This window comes from Oncorhynchus tshawytscha, linkage group LG01 (genome assembly GCF_018296145.1).
Source record: "Oncorhynchus tshawytscha isolate Ot180627B linkage group LG01, Otsh_v2.0, whole genome shotgun sequence".
Classification (NCBI taxonomy): domain Eukaryota; kingdom Metazoa; phylum Chordata; class Actinopteri; order Salmoniformes; family Salmonidae; genus Oncorhynchus; species Oncorhynchus tshawytscha.
Window position 1 is genome coordinate 39,599,752 of NC_056429.1, and position 22,592 is coordinate 39,622,343.

The 22,592-nt window shown below is 43.3% G+C and overlaps 1 protein-coding gene and 1 long non-coding RNA gene across 2 annotated transcripts in view; one reads left to right on the plus strand and one right to left on the minus strand.

The window, feature by feature from the left end:
- Positions 1-22,592, minus strand: part of LOC121846415 (cAMP-specific 3',5'-cyclic phosphodiesterase 4B-like) — a 95,077-nt gene that overhangs the window by 12,991 nt on the left and 59,494 nt on the right. The gene's annotated exons all lie outside the window — the stretch shown is intronic.
- The window catches only part of LOC112248392, a 29,032-nt gene that overhangs the window by 268 nt on the left and 6,172 nt on the right, over positions 1-22,592 (plus strand). The window contains exon 2 of the long non-coding RNA XR_002953226.2: positions 232-370. This is a non-coding gene — a long non-coding RNA (uncharacterized LOC112248392). The remainder of the gene's footprint in view (positions 1-231; positions 371-22,592) is intronic.

The following is a 22,592-nucleotide window of genomic DNA, read 5'->3' on the forward strand; positions in this document are numbered from 1 at the left end:
TGTATAAGGGAAAGTTGTGCACAAGCTAACGTTTCCAAAAGCTAACCAAACAAAAACATGACTTTTATGATAAGTGTTTAAGCCGTCATGTTCATTAGTAGCACAATTTCTAACTTATTTACTTTTTTTTTTTCTTACACTTGTATGTTGATCTCCATATTAATGTTGGTTTTGGCTGACTTTTCTTAGAGGATGTACAATCATTGTGATTTGAATTCTGCCGCGTTTCAGGCCTGGAGTGAACATAATTGTACACTCGCAAACTCGATCAAATACGAGGGCTTACGTTGCCAACTTCCCTTGCTTGGATAATGATTTGGACCCATGACAAAGATGGCCGCGCAGATTCCCCCAAGGGCATAAGGCAAGGGTAAGTGGAGGCAGATGTGTTTTATGAGTCTGAAAAACAGCCAGTTTTATTTATGCTGAGAGTGGAATGTATGTTTTTAAATAACTTTCTTAGAACGTTCTCTGAACCTTACTAAAATATTCTTGTGTTTTTTTACGGAATGTTTTAACATTCTCTGAACTGTAATATTTGTGTTGTGGAGAAACGACCAGGCAGGAGACGGGAGCACAGTTAGTTTAGTCCAAACCTCTCGTGCTCTACAGCCCCCGGCACAATAGTGCGCATGTGCATTTCCTATTAGGTATAGTGCCGTAATACATTACTGCTTATTGTGAGCAGTGAGCAGTGGCCCACATGCTGTTGAATGTCCTGATCCAGTCCAGGCCACCACAGATCACTGCGGGCAAGTTCTTTCATTCGAGTGATCCCTGGATGTCCCTCATGCAGGTCAGATAGCAGTCTCCTCTGGAATTTGTGAGGTACCACCACCCTTGATCCCCACCGAACACATCCTTGATCAGTGGACAACTGGTCTTTCTTGTCGATGAATGGACGAAGGTTATCGTCATTTACGAAGGTCGACCAACCGCCTAATGTTAAGTCCAAGACTTTGGAATGCACTGGGTCTTTCCTCGTTTCCTCTGCTATGTCTGAAGCAGATATGGGCTGTTCGTCGATGAGAGAGATCTGGAAGACTGCTCTCTCAATCATCACTGTCGGAGTCACTATTGCATGGTAGTCTTGATAATGCATCTGCATGATCACTGGATCGTCTGTATTCGATCTTGTAGTCATAGGCTAGCAATATCAGAGCCCAACGTTGCATTCGAAGTGCCACAAGGGTTCGTGGCATGGTTGATTTTGGTCCAAGGATGGCCAACAGAGGCTTGTGATCTGTCAGCAGTTGGAACTTCCTTCCGTAGAGGTATTTGTGAAACTTCTTCACTCTGAATAGTATGCCCAGGGCTTCCTGCTCAATTTGAGCATAATTTTTCTCACTTGGTGACTGTCCGTGATGCAAATGCAATAGGGTGTTTTTCACCTGATGGTAGAACATGTGAGATGACGGCTCCTACTCCGTATGGCGACGCATCACACGCTAGTCTCAGCTTAATCTCTGTCGTAGTGGGCAAGCCACTTGCGCTTTAGCAGACGCTGTTTGCAAGTCTTGAATGCTTCTTCGCATTGTGGGGACCAATTACACTTTGTATCGGCCTGCAGCAGTTGGTGAAGCGGATGCAACAATGTGGACAAGTTTGCCACAAACTTTCCGTAATAGTTCAGGAGCAAGGTGCTCTCCAATGGTTGGTGCTGACACGAGGATGTCATCAATGAAGCACACAACATTGTCTATACCGTCCAAGATCTGATCCATTGTGTGAATGGGAATATTGCTGGAGCTGTCGAGATTCCTTAGGCCAAGCGATTGAATCTGAATAGCCCCTTGTGTGTATTGATGGACAGATACTGTTCTGACTCCGGATCCAGCTTCAGTTGCTGATAAGCGAATGCCAGGTCCAACTCGCTAAAAACCTTTCCACCAGCTAGAGTGGCAAACAGATCTTCAGCGTTTGGTAGTGGATATTCCTCTGGTAGTATGCAGCGATTTACTGTGACCTTGTAGTCTCCGCACATTCTGACGGTCTTGTCTGTCTTTAGCACTATAATGATCGGAGTGCCCCAGTCGCTCCTCGCTACTTTCGTGATGTTATTCTTCTGTAGGCGGTCCAGTTCCTTCTCTACTGCTTCCTTAAGAGCATAGGGAACTGGATGTGGTTTGTGAAAGATAGGCTTCTTGCACTCTGACTTTTGCTTTGAAGGCTACGGCGAAATACAAGACATCTTAGAAAAGTTATTTGTGCTTCTTCAGCATGTTAGTGTAGCCTGACTCACTGGTTTGTAATTTCTGACTGACGATTTCTCCCCAGTTCAACTTGATTTTTTGTAGCCAGTTTCTTCCTAGCAAGGCAGATTTTTCTACTTTAACAATGACAAGCGGTAGAGTCCACTCCTTCCCCCTCATACCGGACTGATAGCTGGATCTGCCCTAACACAGGAATAGTGTCACCAGTGTATGAAGAGAGGCGGATGGACGCTGGCTGAAGAGGGCACTCTTTCAGTTTTTCTTTGTAGAGTCTTTCTGGAACAAGTGATACAGACACTCCGTTGTCAGCTGCATTTTCACTCATTTTCCCGCTAACTCCATGTTGAGATAGATTCCATCTTTTTGTTGTTGAGCTGTGTACACTGTGAACAGTTCCACTACTGTTTCAGTTGTACCTTCCTCTTCTTGTGCTGCGTCTGACACTTTGTGCGCTCTTGCTGTGCGTTTTGGAGCTTTACGCACTCTCTGTAGATGTCCAAACTTTCCACAATTGTGGCACTTTTCATTTTCAAATTGATATTCACTGTGCTGATTATCTCCCACACATATGTAGCAACTTGGCTTAGACCTTTGATGTGAGCTGCTATATTCTTGTGTAACCTTGAGGACGGGACTGAGAAAAGTGTGACTTTTGAGCATTTTTCACCACGTGCATCACTGACCTTGTGATCACCTTTCTGACGTTCTGCATGTCCCGATAGCTCATTAGTATCTCTGTGGGCTCGAGTCCAAGTGCGATATCACAGGCTTGTCTAGGGACTGTGATTCTTAGTAAGGCTCTGCTAAACTTGTCTATAACAGGAGCAAGGGCAAACTAGCCTGTGAATCAACATGAAATTAAGCTCTTATTACTAATTAAATAATGACAGTTTGGCGTGAAAGGCAAAGTCCACCAAGCTGTGGGCCTTTGTCTCCACTTGAAAAGGGTAAATGAATGAGACTGAAGACTAAGTCATTGCAAAGTAGCTCAAAGTTGATGACTCATCAGGAAATGGAGTTCATTGGGTTCATTTATTTTGGTTTAATATAAACATTCAGCATTAATATATAGTTTTAAGGTTATCCCAAATCTAGGAAGGTCTTGCACCTGACTTCTAAGATGACACTAGTTTTAGTAATATAACCCTTTAAAGTAACTGTCTGTTTCCAAATTTCTATGAAATATAACTTTAATTACAATATGAGTGAAATAGTTTTCCTTCCTTAAAATTAGAAATGAAGTATGTTTAAAAAGCAGCTTTGTGTTGAATGGTGTGGGCATGTAGTCAACAACATTTGGGTATGAGTTAACAGAATATTAACTTTGAAAAGTGATTTTTTTTTTTCTTCCCCACTGGACAGTTATTTTAACCTTAAATTACTCTCTTGGGGGAGGAGAGCCATGTCAATACATGTCCTCTCTCCCTTCTCTCCCCCCTCCTGTCTCTGGCCTCAGATGACCAGAGGTCTCCACAGCACAGTAGAGTCAATTAGTCTTTGTCCTCTCTCCCTTCTCTCCTCCCTCCTGTCTCTGGCCTCAGATGACCAGAGGTCTCCACAGCACAGTAGAGTCAATTAGTCTTTGTCCTCTCTCCCTTCTCTCCTCCCTCCTGTCTCTGGCCTCAGATGACCAGAGGTCTCCACAGCACAGTAGAGTCAATTAGTCTTTGTCCTCCAGAGAAAGGGAGCTTTGACAATGTAAACATATGTCTCCCATGCAAATAAAGAATTGAAATTGAGAGAGCGAGAGAGGAATGGTACTGAGACAGAGGGAAGAGCAGACCTACTGAGACACTCATTAGTCACACACACTGTCAGTCTGCACACAGCTGCTCTACCCTGCCAACACTCATCTGTCTTGGTAATTAACACACCAGTGGAGGCTGCTGAGGGGAGGACGGCTCATAATAATGGCTTGAATAGAGCAAATGAAATGGCATCAAACGCATGGAAACCATGTATTTGACACCATTCCTCCGATCCAGCACTTACAAATATCACAAAAACAAGCAACACCCAAACATGACAGAGTAAACAAGGAGAACCAAATCTCCAAAAAGAAAGCGTGACTCCTCGACGGACACAGACGACTTAAGCGTTTCACCACCGGGAATGGTATGAGTGGAAACCGAGCTGTTAAAATAGATGAATGACACACTGAGCATACTTGAATTAGTCCGTAAAGATTATAAAGGAGCTCAAGGCGAGTGATGGAAAAAGCTGCAACCAATAGAGAAACAAGCTAAAAGGGACAGTCAATAAGATTGAAACGGCCGTTAATGAACTTAAAAAGGAGAACATCTTTCTGAGAGAAGCCTTGACAATCAGACTAGATCTATGAGAGAATCTGGTACTTCCTGGTTTCCAAGAAAGTAAGTTCCTGAGGGTTTCTCCTTACAGCGCAAAGCTGCCACCCAAATCCTACTCGAACGTGTACACCGTTTCCAACAGAGATGAGCGCCCAATCGTTGAAGATGGCGTAGCAGTAAGTCGTCCTGTCTCGTCGTGTCCCTCGTATATATCGTCTATTTTTAGTTTTTTACATATTTTTCTTCAAAAACATTTTGCTAAACCTAAGCTTCCAAATACTTCCAAATACTCTCCTGCAACCCGCCTCACCCAATGTAGCTATTTTTCCTAAAGTATTTATATTTACTTCGGAACCGGAACCCCTCAACTGAAGCTAGCCGGCTAACCACCAGCTATGCTAGCGGTCTTCAGCTAACCGGTCATCAGCTAAGCTAACCTTTAGCTCGGAAAGCTCTCGCCAGCTCGAACAACGCGACTCTAACCAGAGCAAAACGGACCTATTTATTTTTCATCCCTGGATTCCCACCGCAAACGGAACATTTCAGCTGGATCTTCACAACTAGCTATCTAGCTAAACCGCAACCCCGGATGATTACTCCTGGCTAGCGCTTCCACCCACTTAGCGTGAAGCTAGCCCGGCCAGCGCACCTGTACTACCACCGTAGCATACTCCTGGGCTACAATACCCGGGCCCACGACCGGTCTATCGATGTCACCGCATGAAGAGGAATAAACAGACTCACCCCATCGCGACGTCCCCTAAAGGCCAACTCTCTAGCCCTCGCTATCTCCCTGCTTGCTAAACTCGGCCTGCTAACTGCTAGCTTGTCTAGCCCCGGTCCGCTAACTGCTACCTTGTTTAGCCCGGGCCTACGAACTGTTAGCTTGTTAGCACAGGCCTGCTAACTGCTAGCTTGTCTAGCCCGGGCCTACGAACTGTTAGCTTGTTAGCACAGGCCTGCTAACTGCTAGCTTGTCTAGCCCGGGCCTACGAACTGTTAGCTTGTTAGCACAGGCCTGCTAACTGCTAGCTTGACTAGCCCGGGCCTACGAACTGTTAGCTTGTTAGCACAGGCCTGCTAACCGTCTGAATCGCCGCGTCCCAAACACTCACCGGACCCATATTTACTTTCTATCTCTTCTTGATTTTTAATCTGTTTATACCTTTCCGGAAACCTGCCTCACCCAATGTGATACGGAATCGCTATTATTTTTTAATTTTTAGAACACACTCAAGAACCTCCAGAAGCTAACCAGCTAACTAGCTACAAGCTATTTAGTCATTGTTAACTTTTTTTCAACCTGGATAACACTCGCCAGTCCAGCTTCCCTGCCCCATCCACCGCTGCCCCTGGACACTGATCTCTTGGCTACATAGCTGATGCACTCTGGACTGTCCATTAATCACGGTACTCCATTCTGCTTGTTTATGTTTTATCTGTCGGCCCCGTTGCCTAGTCAACGCCATTTTACCTGCTGTTGTTGTGCTAGCTGATTAGCTGTTGTCTCACCTACTGTTTAAGCTAGCTTTCCCAATTCAACACCTGTGATTACTGTATGCCTCGCTGTATGTCTCTCTCAAATGTCAATATGCCTTGTATACTGTTGCTCAGGTTAGTTATCATTGTTCTAGTTCACAATGGAGCCCCTAGTTCTACTCTTCATACCCCTGATAACTCCTTTGTCCCACCTCCCACACATGCGGTGACCTCACCCATTACAACCAGCATGTCCAGAGACTCAACCTCTCTCATCATCACCCAGTGCCTGGGCTTACCCCCGCTGTACCCGCACCCCACCATACCCCTGTCTGCGCATTATGCCCTGAATATATTCTACCATGCCCAGAAACCTGCTCCTCTTATTCTCTGTCCCCAACGCTCTAGGCGACCAGTTTTGATAGCCTTTAGCCGCACCCTCATACTACTCCTTCTCTGTTCCGCGGGTGATGTGGAGGTAAACCCAGGCCCTGCATGTCCCCAGGCACCCTCATTTGTTGACTTCTGTGATCGAAAAGCCTTGGTTTCATGCATGTCAACATCAGAAGCCTCCTCCCTAAGTTTGTTTTACTCACTGCTCTAGCACACTCTGCTAACCCTGATGTCCTTGCTGTGTCTGAATCCTGGCTCAGGAAGGCCACCAAAAATTCAGAGATTTCCATACCCAACTATAACATCTTCCGTCAAGATAGAACTGCTAAAGGGGGAGGAGTTGCAGTCTACTGCAGAGAGAGCCTGCAAAGTAATGTCATACTTTCCAGGTCCATACCCAAACAGTTCGAACTACTAATTTTGAAAATTACTCTCTCCAGAAATAAGTCTCTCACTGTTGCCGCCTGCTACCGACCCCCCTCAGCTCCCAGCTGTGCCCTGGACACCATTTGTGAATTGATCGCCCCCCATCTAGCCTCAGAGTTTGTTCTGTTGGGTGACCTAAACTGGGATATGCTTGGCACCCCGCCAGTCCTACAATCTAGGCTGGATGCCCTCAATCTCACACAAATCATCAAGGAACCCACCAGGTACAACCCTAACTCTGTAAACAAGGGCACCCTCATAGACGTCATCCTGACCAACTGGCCCTCCAAATACACCTCCGCTGTCTTCAACCAGGATCTCAGCGATCACTGCCTCATTGCCTGTATCCGCTACGGAGCCGCAGTCAAACGACCACCCCTCATCACTGTCAAACGCTCCCTAAAACACTTCTGTGAGCAGGCCTTTCTAATCGACCTGGCCCGGGTATCCTGGAAGGACATTGACCTCATCCCGTCAGTTGAGGATGCCTGGTCATTCTTTAAAAGTAACTTCCTTACCATTTTAGATAAGCATGCTCCGTTCAAAAAAATGCAGAACTAAGAACAGATACAGTCCTTGGTTCACCCCAGACCTGACTGCCCTCGACCAGCACAAAAACATCCTGTGGCGGACTGCAATAGCATCGAATAGTCCCCGGGATATGCAACTGTTCAGGGAAGTCCGGAACCAATACACGCAGTCAGTCAGGAAAGCTAAGGCCAGCTTCTTCAGGCAGAAGTTTGCATCCTGTAGCTCCAACTCCAAAAAGTTCTGGGACACTGTGAAGTCCATGGAGAACAAGAGCACCTCCTCCCAGCTGCCCACTGCACTGAGGCTAGGTAACACGGTCACCACCGATAAATCCATGATTATCGAAAACTTCAATAAGCATTTCTCAACGGCTGGCCATGCCTTCCGCCTGGCTACTCCAACCTCGGCCAACAGCTCTGCCCCCCCGGCAGCTCCTCGCCCAAGCCTCTCCAGGTTCTCCTTTACCCAAATCCAGATAGCAGATGTTCTGAAAGAGCTGCAAAACCTGGACCCGTACAAATCAGCTGGGCTTGACAATCTGGACCCCTATTTCTGAAACTTTCCGCCGCCATTGTCGCAACCCCTATTACCAGCCTGTTCAACCTCTCTTTCATATCGTCTGAGATCCCCAAGGATTGAAAGCTGCCGCAGTCATCCCCCTCTTCAAAGGGGGAGACACCCTGGACCCAAACTGTTACAGACCTATATCCATCCTGCCCTGCCTATCTAAGGTCTTCGAAAGCCAAGTCAACAAACAGGTCACTGACCATCTCGAATCCCACCGTACCTTCTCCGCTGTGCAATCTGGTTTCCGAGCCGGTCACGGGTGCACCTCAGCAACACTCAAGGTACTAAACGATATCATAACCGCCATCGATAAAAGACAGTACTGTGCAGCCGTCTTCATTGACCTTGCCAAGGCTTTCGACTCTGTCAATCACCATATTCTTATCGGCAGACTCAGTAGCCTCGGTTTTTCGGATGACTGCCTTGCCTGGTTCACCAATTACTTTGCAGACAGAGTTCAGTGTGTCAAATCGGAGGGCATGCTGTCCGGTCCTCTGGCAGTCTCTATGGGGGTGCCACAGGGTTCAATTCTCGGGCCGACTCTTTTCTCTGTATATATCAATGATGTTGCTCTTGCTGCGGGCGATTCCCTGATCCACCTCTACGCAGACGACACCATTCTATATACTTTCGGCCCGTCATTGGACACTGTGCTATCTAACCTCCAAACAAGCTTCAATGCCATACAACACTCCTTCCGTGGCCTCCAACTGCTCTTAAACGCTAGTAAAACCAAATGCATGCTTTTCAACCGATCGCTGCCTGCACCCGCATGCCCGACTAGCATCACCACCCTGGATGGTTCCGACCTTGAATATGTGGACATCTATAAGTACCTAGGTGTCTGGCTAGACTGCAAACTCTCCTTCCAGACTCATATCAAACATCTCCAATCGAAAATCAAATCAAGAGTCGGCTTTCTATTCCGCAACAAAGCCTCCTTCACTCACGCCGCCAAGCTTACCCTAGTAAAACTGACTATCCTTCCGATCCTCGACTTCGGCGATGTCATCTACAAAATGGCTTCCAACACTCTACTCAGCAAACTGGATGCAGTCTATCACAGTGCCATCCGTTTTGTCACTAAAGCACCTTATACCACCCACCACTGCGACCTGTATGCTCTGGTCGGCTGGCCCTCGTTACATATTCGTCGCCAGACCCACTGGCTCCAGGTCATCTACAAGTCCATGCTAGGTAAAGCTCCGCCTTATCTCAGTTCACTGGTCACGATGGCAACACCCATCCGTAGCACGCGCTCCAGCAGGTGTATCTCACTGATCATCCCTAAAGCCAACACCTCATTTGGCCGCCTTTCGTTCCAGTACTCTGCTGCCTGTGACTGGAACGAATTGCAAAAATCGCTGAAGTTGGAGACTTTTATCTCCCTCACCAACTTCAAACATCAGCTATCTGAGCAGCTAACCGATCGCTGCTGCTGTACATAGTCTATTGGTAAATAGCCCACCCATTTTCACCTACCTCATCCCCATACTGTTTTTATTTATTTACTTGCTCTTTTGCACACCAATATCTCTACCTGTACATGACCATCTGATCATTTATCACTCCAGTGTTAATCTGCAAAATTGTAATTATTCGCCTACCTCCTCATGCCTTTTGCACACATTGTATATAGACTCCCCCCTTTGTTTTCTACTGTGTTATTGACTTGTTAATTGTTTATTCCATGTGTAACTCTGTGTTGTCTGCTCACACTGCTATGCTTTATCTTGGCCAGGTCGCAGTTGCAAATGAGAACGTGTTCTCAACTAGCCTACCTGGTTAAATAAAGGTGAAATAAAAATAAATAAAATAAAATAAATTAGTTACCATAGAGGAATCGAGTAATGGAACACCCAACACTAGCCATGGTAGGGATTGTAGTTTATTTCTTTAACAATTGTATTTTATTGCTTTTCTATTTTGTTTACTACACTATACCATTCTAGATTGGGAAAATCTGTTGGAAAATAATTAGTATTAGACTTTCCATTTATAGTATTAGAAGAGAGGATAATTGGCTAAATAATACATCAAATATAAGGAACTGGAACACACAAGTACTCAATCAACATGGTAGAGATAAAACACAGAACATAGAAAGCACAGTATGTGCAGATATATTGTGATGGCAGGTGGGGTATGTTTTTGTGTTTGGAAAAGTGTGGATTTAAGTGAGTGAAAAACGATTAACGTTCTAAATCCCAGAGACCGTTTGTGTTTAGGGGTTTTGAGAGCTTTCAATTTTGTGCAGATATTGGATATCATTTAAAGTAAATGATTTATTGTCCAATCATGATGGAATGGTCCCTAGACACTAAACTGAGCAACCCATACACTAAGGAGAAGTCCTTATCTGTTTTATGGGTCTACTGTAAGTAGCCTATATGCAGCCAAATCAGAAAGATGAATGTGGTCAGAGACCTACTAAAGCAGCACCGCCCACTCAAGATTCAAAGCCTGCCTGGCAGGGTTGGTCCTACACAGATAAAGCCCCCTGACAGAGGATAATAAACAAGGAAATTATCAAAGCTGCTAATGAGGACTTTGACGACCTTGTACCTAGCTGGTGGGGATGCCGGTGTGGTGCCCCCACCCAGGTAGTGGCAGTGCTGGCAACACTAGCTGCAGTAACCCATTGTGAGGGTCACACACCGACATTCAGCGAGGGGGCATATTATTGTGACCCTGGTGGCTCAAAATAATCAAAGGTGTGACTGCACGGAGATGCTTGGGAAAAATGGTAACAACGGGACGTGTGTGTGTGTTTCAGGGGAAGGGGGTATATCTGATCTCCATCGCCTAGGACTTGACAATGGTTAATCAAATCTCCATATTTTTGACCATTTTTGTGGAGGAAAGGGGTTGAGTTTGTGTATGCATCCCACAACCGTTGCTAGGGAGCAAAGATATTAGGGATAATATAGGCTGAATAACAATTGTTAGCTAAAATAATTGCTTGCCAAAAATGTAATTTTGTAATGGTAATCCTGGTTAGAGGTATCAATCCTTTGCATGATCTGCCTACATCATTATGCATATTGTTTGTTAATTATGGAAAATAAGATAAGCAGGATTTTATTTAAATATATTTTTAATAGCTATATATACAGTATATAAATGCAAATCGAGGTGAGGGCTTTGGAAATGCTTTTGGCGGTTGATCTGCTTCTGTTCTGCGGGTGGCACAGTGCTCTTTTCAAAGGACGAGTCCCGGGCCATGGGAGGGATGGGGGTGGTCTGCCAGTCACTGGGATGACAACCCAACTTGGGATGGGGAGGGGTTTTAGGAGGTGGAATAGTGGGGAACAAATGGCAATTGCAAATATCATGGTACAGCTATATGGACACTCAATCACTATATTACTTTTAAATGGTGAGTTTACAAACTAATATTAAGACAAATAGATTTGAAACTTGTATCTCATTATGGTGAAATAAGTATAGCCAGTTATATTTAATGGCTTAGCAGAAAATAAGACAATCATATTACTCTTTTTAAAGAATTTACATGTGCGCAAGGATATTGGAAATGCAATCAAAGACTATTGGATGATAACTTGTTTTTAACTAGGACAGAAGCATTTTACATTACATAACATGGGTAGAGCAGATGCCCGTTATTGTATAGGACAGTTTTAAATGTGCCTTTTAGAGGCCATGCAATTCAGCACCCATCTCTAAAACAAAAGCAATTTAGGTCAAAAGAGTTCATATGGAAGGACTAACAGTACAGACAGCAATAACTGTGCCATAGAGGCTCAGAATAAGTCAGAGAAAAAATAAATGGAGGAACTGATTTTATGGAAGATCAAGTGTAATATGCAGTTGAAGTTGGAAGTTTACATACTTTAGCCAAATACATTTTCACTCAGTTTTTCACAATTCCTGACATTTAATCCTAGGAAAAATTCCCTGTCTTAGGTCAATTAGGATCACCACTTTATTTTAAGAATGTGAAATATCAGAATAATAGTAGTAGATTTATTTCAGCTTTTATTTCTTTCATCACATTCCCAGGGGCTTAGTTTACAAACTCAATTAGTATTTGGTAGCATAGCCTTTAAAATGTTTAACTTGGGTTAAACATTTCGGGTAGCCTTCCACAAGCTTCCCACAATGAGTTGGGTGAATTTTGGCCCATTCCTCCTGACAGAGCTGGTGTAACTGAGTCAGGTTTGTAGGCCTCCTTGCTCGCACATGCTTTTTCAGTTCTGCCCACACAATTTCTATAGGTTTGAGGTCAAGGCTTTGTGATGGCCACTCCAATACCTTGACTTTGTTGTCCTTAAGCCATTTTGACACAACTTTGGAAGTATGCTTGGGGTCATTGTCCATTTGGAAGACCCATTTGCCACCAAGCTTCAACTTCCTGACTGATGTCTTGAGATGTTGCTTCAATATACTTCCACATACTTTTCCTTCATGATGCCATCTATTTTGTGAAGTGCACCAGTCCCTCCTGCAGCAAAGCACCCCCACCACATGGTCCTGTCACCCCCGTGCTTTACGGTTGGGATGGTGTTCTTCGGCTTGCAAGCGTCCCCCTTTTTCCTCCAAACATAAACGATGGTCATTATGGCCAAACCAGTTCTATTTTTGTTTCATCAGACCAGAGGACATTTCTCCAAAAAGTACAATTTGTCCCTATGTAAAGTTGCAAACCATAGTCTGGCTTTTTTATGGCGGTCTTGGAGCAGTGTCTTCATTCTTGCTGAGCGGCCTTTCAGATTGTCGAAATAGGGTAGAGGAAGGACAGGACTAAAAACAAAATATATTTAAAGTCTGTGTATACACAGTGCATTTGGAAATATTCAGACCACTTGACTTTTTCCACATTTTTGTTACTTAATGCCTTATTCTAAAATGTTTTAAATTGTTTTTTTCCCCTCATCAGTCTACACACAATACCCCATAATGACAAAACAAACAGGTTTTTAGACAGTTTTGCAAGTGTGTGTATATATATATATATATATATATATTTAAAAAGAATGACATATCACATTTACATAAGCCTTTAGACCCTTAACTCAGTACTTTGTTAACATCTTTGGCAGCGATAACTGCCTAGAGTCTTAGGTATAACAGCCTAAAGCTTGTTTTTGAAGAGATTCTCCCATTGTTCTCTGTAGATCCTCTCAAGCTCTGTCATGTTGAATGGGGAGCGTTTTCAGGTCTATCCAGAGATATTCGATAGGGTCAATAGGGTTAAAGTCCGGGCTCTGGCTGGGCCACTCAAGGACATTGAGACTTGTCCCGAAGCCACTCCTGAGTTGTCTTGGCTGTGTGCTTAGGGTCATTGTCCTGTTGGAAGGTGAACCTTTGCCCAAGTATGAGGTCCAGAGCGCTCTTCATCAAAGATCTCTCTGTACTTTTCTACGATCATCTTTCCCTCGATCTTGACATGTCTCCCAGTCTCTGCCGCTGAAAAACATCCCCACAGCATGATGCTTCCACCCCATACTTTACCTTAGGGATGGTGCCAGGTTTCCTCTAGATGTGACGCTTGGCTTTCAGGCGACGAGTTCAATCTTGGTTTCTTGGCCTTTGGCAATCTCCAAGCAGGCTGCCATGTGCCTTTTTAACAGAGGACTGGCTTCCATCTGCCCACTCTACCATAAAGGCCTGATTGGTGGAGTGCTGCAGAGATGGTTGTCCTTCTGGACGTTTCTCCCATCTCCACAGAGGATCTCTGGAGCTCTGTCAGAGATATTGAGCAGTGGGTTCTTGGTCACCTCCCTGACCAAGGCCCTTCTCCCCAGATTGCTCAGTTTGGCCGGTCGGCCAGCTCTAAGAAGAGTCTTGTTGGTTCCAAACCTCTTCCATTTAAGAATGATGGAGGCCGCTGTGTTCTTGGGGACCTTCAATGCTGCTGAAATGTTTTGGTACCCTTCCCCAGATCTGTGCCTCGATACAATCCTGTCTCGGAGCTCTACTGGCAATTCCCTTGACCTCATGGTTTGGTTTTTGCTCCGACAATACACCGTCAACTGTGGAACCTTACACGGACAGGTGGACAGTCAAAAGTTTCGATACACCTTCTCATTCCAGGGTTTCTTTATTTTTACTATTTTCTATATTATAGAATAATAGTGACGACAACACTATGAAATAACAACACATGGAATCATGTATTAACCCAAAAAAAAGTGTTAAACAAATCATTGTATTTTAGATTCTTCAAAGTAGCCACATTTGCCTCGACAGATTTGCACACTCCTGCCATTCTCTCAGACAGGTTCACCTGGAATGCTTTTCCAACAGTCCTGAAGGAGTTCCCACATATGCTGAGCACTTTTTGGCTGCTTTTTCTTCACTCTGCGGTCCAACTCATCCCAAACCATCTCAATTGGGTTGAGGTCGGGTTATTGTGGAGGCCAGGTCATCTGATGCAGCACTCCATCACTTTCCATCTTGGTCAAATAGCCCTTACACAACCTGGAGGTGTGTTGGGTCATTGTCCTGTTGAAAAACAAATGATACTTCACGCAGTCTCCTCTGAACAGTTGCTGTTAAGATGTGTCTGCTACTTATCCTCTGCAGCAGAGGTAACTCTGGGTCTTTCTTTCCTCTGGTGGTCCTCATGAGAGCCAGTTTCTTCAGCAGTGCTCGATAGTTCTTAATGTTCCGGATTGACTGACTGTCTTAAAGTAATGATGGACTTCTCTTTTGCTTTTTTGAGCTGTTCTTGCCATAATATGGACTTGGTCTTTTACCAAATAGGGCTATCTTCTGTTTACCAGCCATACCTTGTCACAACACAACTGATTAGCTCAAACACATTAAGAAGGAAATAAATTCCACAAATTAACTTTTTAAAAGCACACCTGTTAATTGAAATGTATTCCGGGTGACTACCTCATGAAGCTGGTTGAGAATGCCAAGAGTGTGCAAAGCTTTGATCAGGGCAAAGGGTGGCTACTTTGAAGAATCTCAAATATAAAATATTTTTACTACATGATTCCATGTGTTGTTTCATAGTTTTGATGTCTTCACTATTATTCTACAATGTAGAAAATAGTAAAAACAAAAACCCTGGAATGAGTAGGTGTGTCCAAACGTTTAACTGTGTGAACACACTGAGCTTCAGGGTCATTACCAAACACCGCATGATATCAGAGGGCATTGTTCTCAGCTGGCACCCTGCCCACCCTACCCCGTCCCTAACCCCCTGCTACTGTGTCTATGCCAACCACACCAGCAGAGGAAATTATGACCTGAGCTCTCCTCTCACCATGGAGGGAGTGATGGACCAGAAGGAGGCAGAGAAAGAAATTGAGACTGATTAGGGCATTTCAATTGGGAGGCCAATACTTTATTTCAAAAAGAACCATAACTGATTTTCAGGAATTCTATTATGCTGTTGTAGTTTTCAACTGGCCTATATACTATGTCAATATGAGAGTTAAGGAATCGCATACTGATATACATTGGTTTCTTATTTTACAGTCAATGTTAGTAATTATCTTATGTGCATAGACTAACGGTACAGTTAACATTGAGTTCCACAACAATCCTGTTAATGTGTTATGTATCTGTTTTGTTCTTCAAATAGGCTAGTTGTCATTTTCCTTAAGACAAATATACAGCTTTAATTTGAAGGAGTACATTGATTGCAAGGAACAACACATGTACTGGGAACAAGCCTACTCAAGTTTAAAAACACCACACAGAGGCCTCCAATTATTTTCAATACAGCTTTATTCTCCTGTTGCTGTGTCTTTTGGCAAACACATCCACAAAATGAAGATTTATGACCCTAGCCCTTGACTCTACACTTAACACCCACAAATTGCTCAATGTATTTCTCAAGACAGTCTTAACTTTAGCACAGAAACTGCGCTCACATGCTGCAGTGCTCACAGGTAATGCAAAGTGCAATTTTGCACATTTTAAACATCTCGTGGAACACCTCCCTATATGGCTCAAGGAAGACTGTGCTCTATTAAACTGGTTGGTGTTTCCAAGCCACTAGTTTGTTTCCTATCAAGAATTCGCTTCAGCTGATGGCTCTCATACTCTAGATCCTCAGTGCTGCAGTTGTATTGTGAGGCAAGATGGAAACACTACATTTTTCTCAAACTGTGGGACTGCGGGGTTTCAAGGCTTGTATCCTTTGCATTATGCCACACTTTTCTTTTAGAAAATCTTCTCTTCACCTCAGAAGCACATCAACAATTGGAATGAATGAATAAACCTGCCTGAAATGACTCCTTAGCTGTGTTGACCTGTCTTTGAACTATTGGGAGAGGAAATGTAATACCCTTCAAAGCCTAGAGCTTGGTGTGACCTGACGACCTGGAGGTGCAACACCGATGTTGCATTGCTCAGCAAGGGTCACAGTATTGTCCCAAATATCATTAAAGAGCCCTCTCTAACTGTTGAATACATCAGATTGAGTTGTGGGGACTGTAAAATATCTGACCGAGGCCAACGACCTTTAGATCTATTTGGGCTAATAGACCTCTTGCCTCTACAGCTCTGTCACCATTTCTCTCTTCAGATATTTCTTTCAGTAGACATAGGATTTCCTGGCAGTCTGTCCCTCACTGTCTTGCAAGCATTGTACCTACATGCCCACCGTGTCTGTCAGCCTTTGTAACTCTCTCGGGGGCCACTGAACCATCTCCCTCTGTACCTCTAGCCACCTTTGGTGCACATATGACCCTGACACAAAGACGTACAGTTTCTGCAAAAGCTAAAAGAAACAATGGGCTTCAGGGATGCATTTCATACTATCAACTAATACTAAATGTAAGCAATGTGCATTGCAGTGAACATAAAAAGCTAATGGGGCATTTAATGCATGCTTGCACACCTGTGTTCTTTCCACTCATGAAAGAGGCACCATTTCTTGCCCTATACTAGGTGGTTTCTGTAGTCAAGGCCATACTTCGGCAGTATTTGTACACTTGTCTGTGAAAGTGCTGCAGCATCCAGGCATATTGACCCATTGTGATAGTATCAAGTTACAAAGGACATCTGTTCCTTCTCGCTAATGTCTTTTGTCTCGTAGACCATAAATGCTGGAAGCCTCACTTTGTGCAACTTCACTAATTATTGAGGTGCGGACCATTTCAGCCAGGCAATCAATCATTTTGTTTTGTGTACTATGCCCATGCGTTTCTTTGACTTGTCATTTTTCTTTTGACTGTGTGATCATGCTTGGCTAGCAGTTCCATAATAGAGAATTTCCTTTTATTCTGACCTTCCATTTCTTTGTGCTCTCTGTTGCAACGTTTTGCGTAGTTGTGAGGAGCAGGGTTTCTCCAACAGTTTTAAATGTACTCTCTATTTCCTCTCTCAAATATTTATATTCTGCATTTTAAGGAGGCTGAGAGGGAGCATTTCCGTGGAAGTGTTTTAGGAAAACTGAGTAAACTGGTATTGACTGACCGTACAGTATATTGGTCACAGTCAGTACCAGTTTATGGTTCCTGACAAAATTAGACTTTCTGTTACATTTTTTGTTGTTGTAAAGAAACATACTTGTTTTTTTTTTAATAAGAAACACCCATTAAGTAAACATTTGTGATCAAATACTCAGAACAATGCTTTTATATTTATTATACTGTATATTGATCTTCACTCCACCACCATTCAAAGCAGGCTATGAGGGAATATAATACAGTTAAGGTAGATGTAACGGCTGGTTTAGGTGTAAAGTGGCTACTGTAGACATTCTGGAGTGGATAGCAGAATTTCATTACCTTCAGGCTGGGATCCATTCAATTACGCTTCACATTTGTGATTGAATTCCATTTTACCTTTCCAAAAGCGTTCTGAGCTCGCAATTTGTATAAATGGGAGATGAGGTTGGCACTGAGGTGCGAGAACTAGATGTGAGAGCTAGATGTGTTTGTCTGTCTTTTATGCCTGTCTGCTAGCAGAACTAGATCTACATGTCTGTCACTGTTAGCCCAGCCACAATCGATTATGGAGTGTCTTGATTTTTCACCATGCATGAATGTTTTCGAGAGCCAATGGGAGGAGACTGGCAGCAAAATATACTATGAAGTCACACTTGAGACTGTGATGACATGATACAGTCCTTTTTTTTTTAAAGAGTTGAACCGCAGTCACCAAGGTCTAAAACAAGACTTGATATCACAGATTGAAATATTTATTTGAAGACGTTACACACTCACTCACAGGATGCAGGTGGTCAGAGGGGAAATCAGGCTTCTCCAAATTTAGAAGAAAATCATTTGATTTCAGATTTAATGTGATCAAAGGAGAACTACTCCAGTAGCATATCCTGTTTCAAAGATCACTACACTATCCTCCTGTTATCCCATAACACCTCTGAATGCTAAGGATGAGAGGAGCCAGTCTGTAGTGCTACAGCAGGGCCTGAAGAGCTGGTATGTAATACTACAGCAGAGCCTAAAGAGCTGGGGCTGAATTCACAAAACCTTAAGACCAATCCTGTAGAGTTTAAGAAGAGATTTCTTAACTGCCATTTTTTTCCCTTAACTATAGACTTATGAAGAAAGTTAAGCAAAGTTGCTATTCCTCAAAGTTATTGGAAATGTTCTTAATTTAATTATGTTCTTAATTTCCCTATGTTTCTTCCAAAGAAAAAAGGTAAGAAATGGGATTCTTGAAAAGTATGTGTTAAGTACATTTCCAAGAAGAAATCCTAACTTTAGGACAGCTAAACCCTTGTCTTGAGACGAACAAATACTTTTGTAACATGAACGTTTTCTTGCGCCCCAGACACAGTTGGCTACCGACAGTTTGTTAACAATATTATAGAAGTGTTAAATAGCTGGTGATATCTCGTTAATTTGCAAAGAACTTGGTTAACGTCTAGCTATGTTTGCTATAATGTCGTTACGCGTTAGCTAGCTAACGTAGCTACCTAACTTACCGGCCGCGCAGTCCCTCTACCACCGTCTCTCCTATCATGGACGACACCTTCTCCTTCAGCTGGTCCACATGAATGGTCTCTCAGCTCCCTTAGCAGCCAATGTATTTTTTACAGTGTCACTGTCCATTGTCATACCCCCGACAGCAGAGACAGACTTGGCCATTCTCACCCATCCTCTCTTTTTGGTCTGCAGTGACCCTGCAGTAATCAAGTCTCCTCAATATTAACCTTTTCCTGGCTGCTATATCCTCCATCACTTCAAGCTGTTCGCTGAAGTTTTTATTGCGCTTTCCTTGGTTATCCATGTTTGGTTTTGATATAGCTAGTCTGATGGCTATAATGTGTGAAAAATAACAAAATCCTATCATCCCAGTTACAGGCATTACTTATTGGTTTCAAGCACATCACTAATGTCAAGATTTACGAAGTTCTTAAAGAAGTTCTTAAAGATATTTATGAAGTTACTAAGAACATTTTGTGGAATTGTGAACTATCTTATGAACTTCTAATTTATTTTCCTTAAGCAGTTTAAGTTTATTCGTAAGTAATGTTTTGTAAATCCGGCCCCTGGTCTGTAATACTACAGCAGAGCCTGACGAGCTGGTCTGTAATACTACAGCAGTGTCTGACAAGAAGAGAGGTGTTGTCAGGGAACAGTCATAATCCGCCTTGTAATGGAACCCGAAGATGGAGCTGTTGGCGTTGATGCCAAGTCAAATGAAAAAGTGCAGAGCTGTAACAGGGAATACAATTTAATAATGTCAAAATGCAGTCTCAAAAGCATGCAGTATGTGTTTCCATCATACCTCCAGACCAGGAACACTGCTGTCCAATATGATGGATATAGTTACAAGGTAACAGCAAGGAGTGAACCACTACATATCAGTTCAATTTAATACAGGACACCTGTTGCAATACCCTACAAAACGTATCACATCCCCTATGTGATAAATGTCATGCTGCGCAGGGTACACTACTCCACTGCTTTGCCCTATGCTCTAACTTGTATGGTTATTGGTGTGTAATTGCTATGTGTGACGTGACATCGTCCCTCCTTCTGTTTACTTGTTCTGTGTGTCTTAATTTGTATTATTTACTTTCTACCTAGAACTCTGGGTATTTTTGTTTCTGCCTGTTTTATGTTTAGATAAGAATTGCATACTTGTCTTTTCTACAAAATACCTATACACCGTGTGTGTGTATTCAATAAATGTATTTGAACAGAAAGAAAAGAAAAACCTATCCCAACATTGATCAGCACAGCACAAATGCTGGGGTTGCTATAGCAACGGACATCAGATCACATCCTCTGACCCTTTTACAGTGCATTCGAAAAGTATTCAGACCCCTTGACTTTTTCCAAATTTTGTTATGTTACAGCTAGGGCTGTGGTGGTCACGAAATTTTGTCAGCTGGTGGTTGTCAAGCAAAAAACTGTCTCACTGTACTTAACACATTTAGCATCTCTTGGCTTCCACACAGCCTACAAGCCACTGATACAGACCTTTGGAACATCTACATTGTAAGGCTGCATGATGCGTCTCCAATGACTTGAAAAAAAATAGCTTGAAAGGCATGAGCTCTGCTTTGGGTTTTTTTGCGCAGGCAGTACACACTTCATCAGTCTTGCATTCACAATTTGACAAGCACTTAATAATGCCTTGAATTTCACGGCGGCATCCCCTTCGTGGGATCCTAATGCACCCTAAAAAATCCAGGCCTTTTGTGGCCATTGTGCCCTTGAATAAGGTTGTAACGTAACGCCCTGTGATGGCTGGCTGGTCTAGCACTGGGGAGTTTCTTTCTCTCTCGGCTTCCAAATCTGCTAATTGGAGATTGAACATCTGTGTTTGACCTGCTGCTCTAACAGACTACAGTTATATGGGTTATACAGCTGGGTGATGGGAGGGTGGAGGGACCTACAGAGACTTAAAACAGAAGCAGTAGCACACTTACTGCAAACTATCCCCAGATAGCACCGGATAGGATAATAGGACATCCTTACTTCTCAAACAGGCTAGGGAGTCATTCAAGGACAGCGAGAGGCAGAGTGTATCTGGCTACAGAGAGCATGATATTGCAACAATTGCGTATGCCTGGTCGGAATAGATGAGGTAGGTTAGTGCAGCTTGAAGGCTGTGTGCAGTGACCCACCTCACTGTTTTCCATCCTGACTATTAGATTGAAATGGATAGTGTTCCTTCCCAGTGACGCCTCTGACACACACAGAGCAATCTAAGCCCACTTCCACAACCATCGCCAGGCACACTCATGCCAACACACCCACACACATTACGCATACAATCACTATATACTCACTTACATTTAAACAGACACACTACTAAGCCCTGAGCTCACTGGCTGATGGGTCATCAGTGGGCCTGGCTGTAACAGTTTGTTATTTAATCAGGCCATTTCTCGCTAGCCTGCAGCTGTGGTTCTGCACTTCCATTCAATTCAAAGAGGCTTTATTTGGCATGGGAAATATGTCTACAGTGCCAAAGTAAGTGAAATAAACAAACAAAAGTGAGAAGACACAAAACATCAACAAAAACCTATTCGAATTTAAGAGCGAATATTGCACTCCGAGGACTCGTCTCTAGGTTAATCTCTCTGTAAGTGAGGGCTTCGTGGTGGAATGTGTGGGCATCACTTCCTTTCAGGAGGTTGTAGAATTGAACATCTCTTTTCTGGATTTTTGATAACTAGCAGGTCTATTCCTAATTCTGCTCTGCATGCATTGTTTGGGGTTTTGCGTTGTACACAAAGTATATATTTTTGCAATTGGGTTTAGTCTGAGGTAGGTATAGCTCTTTGTGCTCTAGGGCAGGTATTCCCCAAACTGGGGTACGCCAAATAAAGTAAGCAATGCCGTCGGAGGCCAAATAAAAATGTGATTCTCATTAAAAATAAATTACAAAATTCATCACGTTTTCAAACAGTACATTTTCTACTTTCCAACAGGTCTATACATTTGGGTGAGGGTTTTTTCTCGCTTAAGTAGCCTTGTTGCACTGCCAAAAATAACATTTAAACCATCTAGTGTTCAGTGAAATAACAGCACAACGTCAAATACAGGTAGCCTAGTCAAATAATTAACATCCAATCACATTAACCGTTACTCTCTCGTGGGAAACCTTGTCTCTTGCGCAGAAATTTTAGAAACAAAACATGACAATTTGAAAAATAAGCCACAAGTTTTTTGAGCGAGAATAAAGATTACTTTCGAGTAGTAAGACATGTATAAAAGCAACAGATACCATTTAATAAGAAGGGGTTAGAAGTGTCTTATATGGTGCCCTACCGATTGGCTAGGACAGGCAAGCCCCATACTATTGTGGAGGACTTAATTCTTCCTGCTGCCGTGGTTATGGCTGGGACAATGCTGGGGGAAAAGGCCAAAAAAACTATACAGACAATGTCTTCATCAAACAACACTGTTTCACGACACATCAGTGACATGGCAGGAGGCGTTTTGAAACAATTACTGCTTCGCATACAAGCCAGTGAATTACATGCATTACAGCTGGATGAGTCAACAGACGTGGCGGGCCTGGCATAGCTCATGGTATGTCAGTTACGTTTATGGGGGTATGGGACTATTAAAAAGTTTGGAAACTACGGCTCTAGGGCAACGGCGTCTAGATAGAATTTGTCGTTGTCCTGGCTACTGGACCTTTTTTGGAACACCATTATTTTTGTCTTGCTGAGATTCAGGGCCCAAGGCTGACAGAATCTGTGCAGAAGATCTAGGTGCTGCTGTATGCTCTCCTTGGTTGGGGATAAAAACACCAG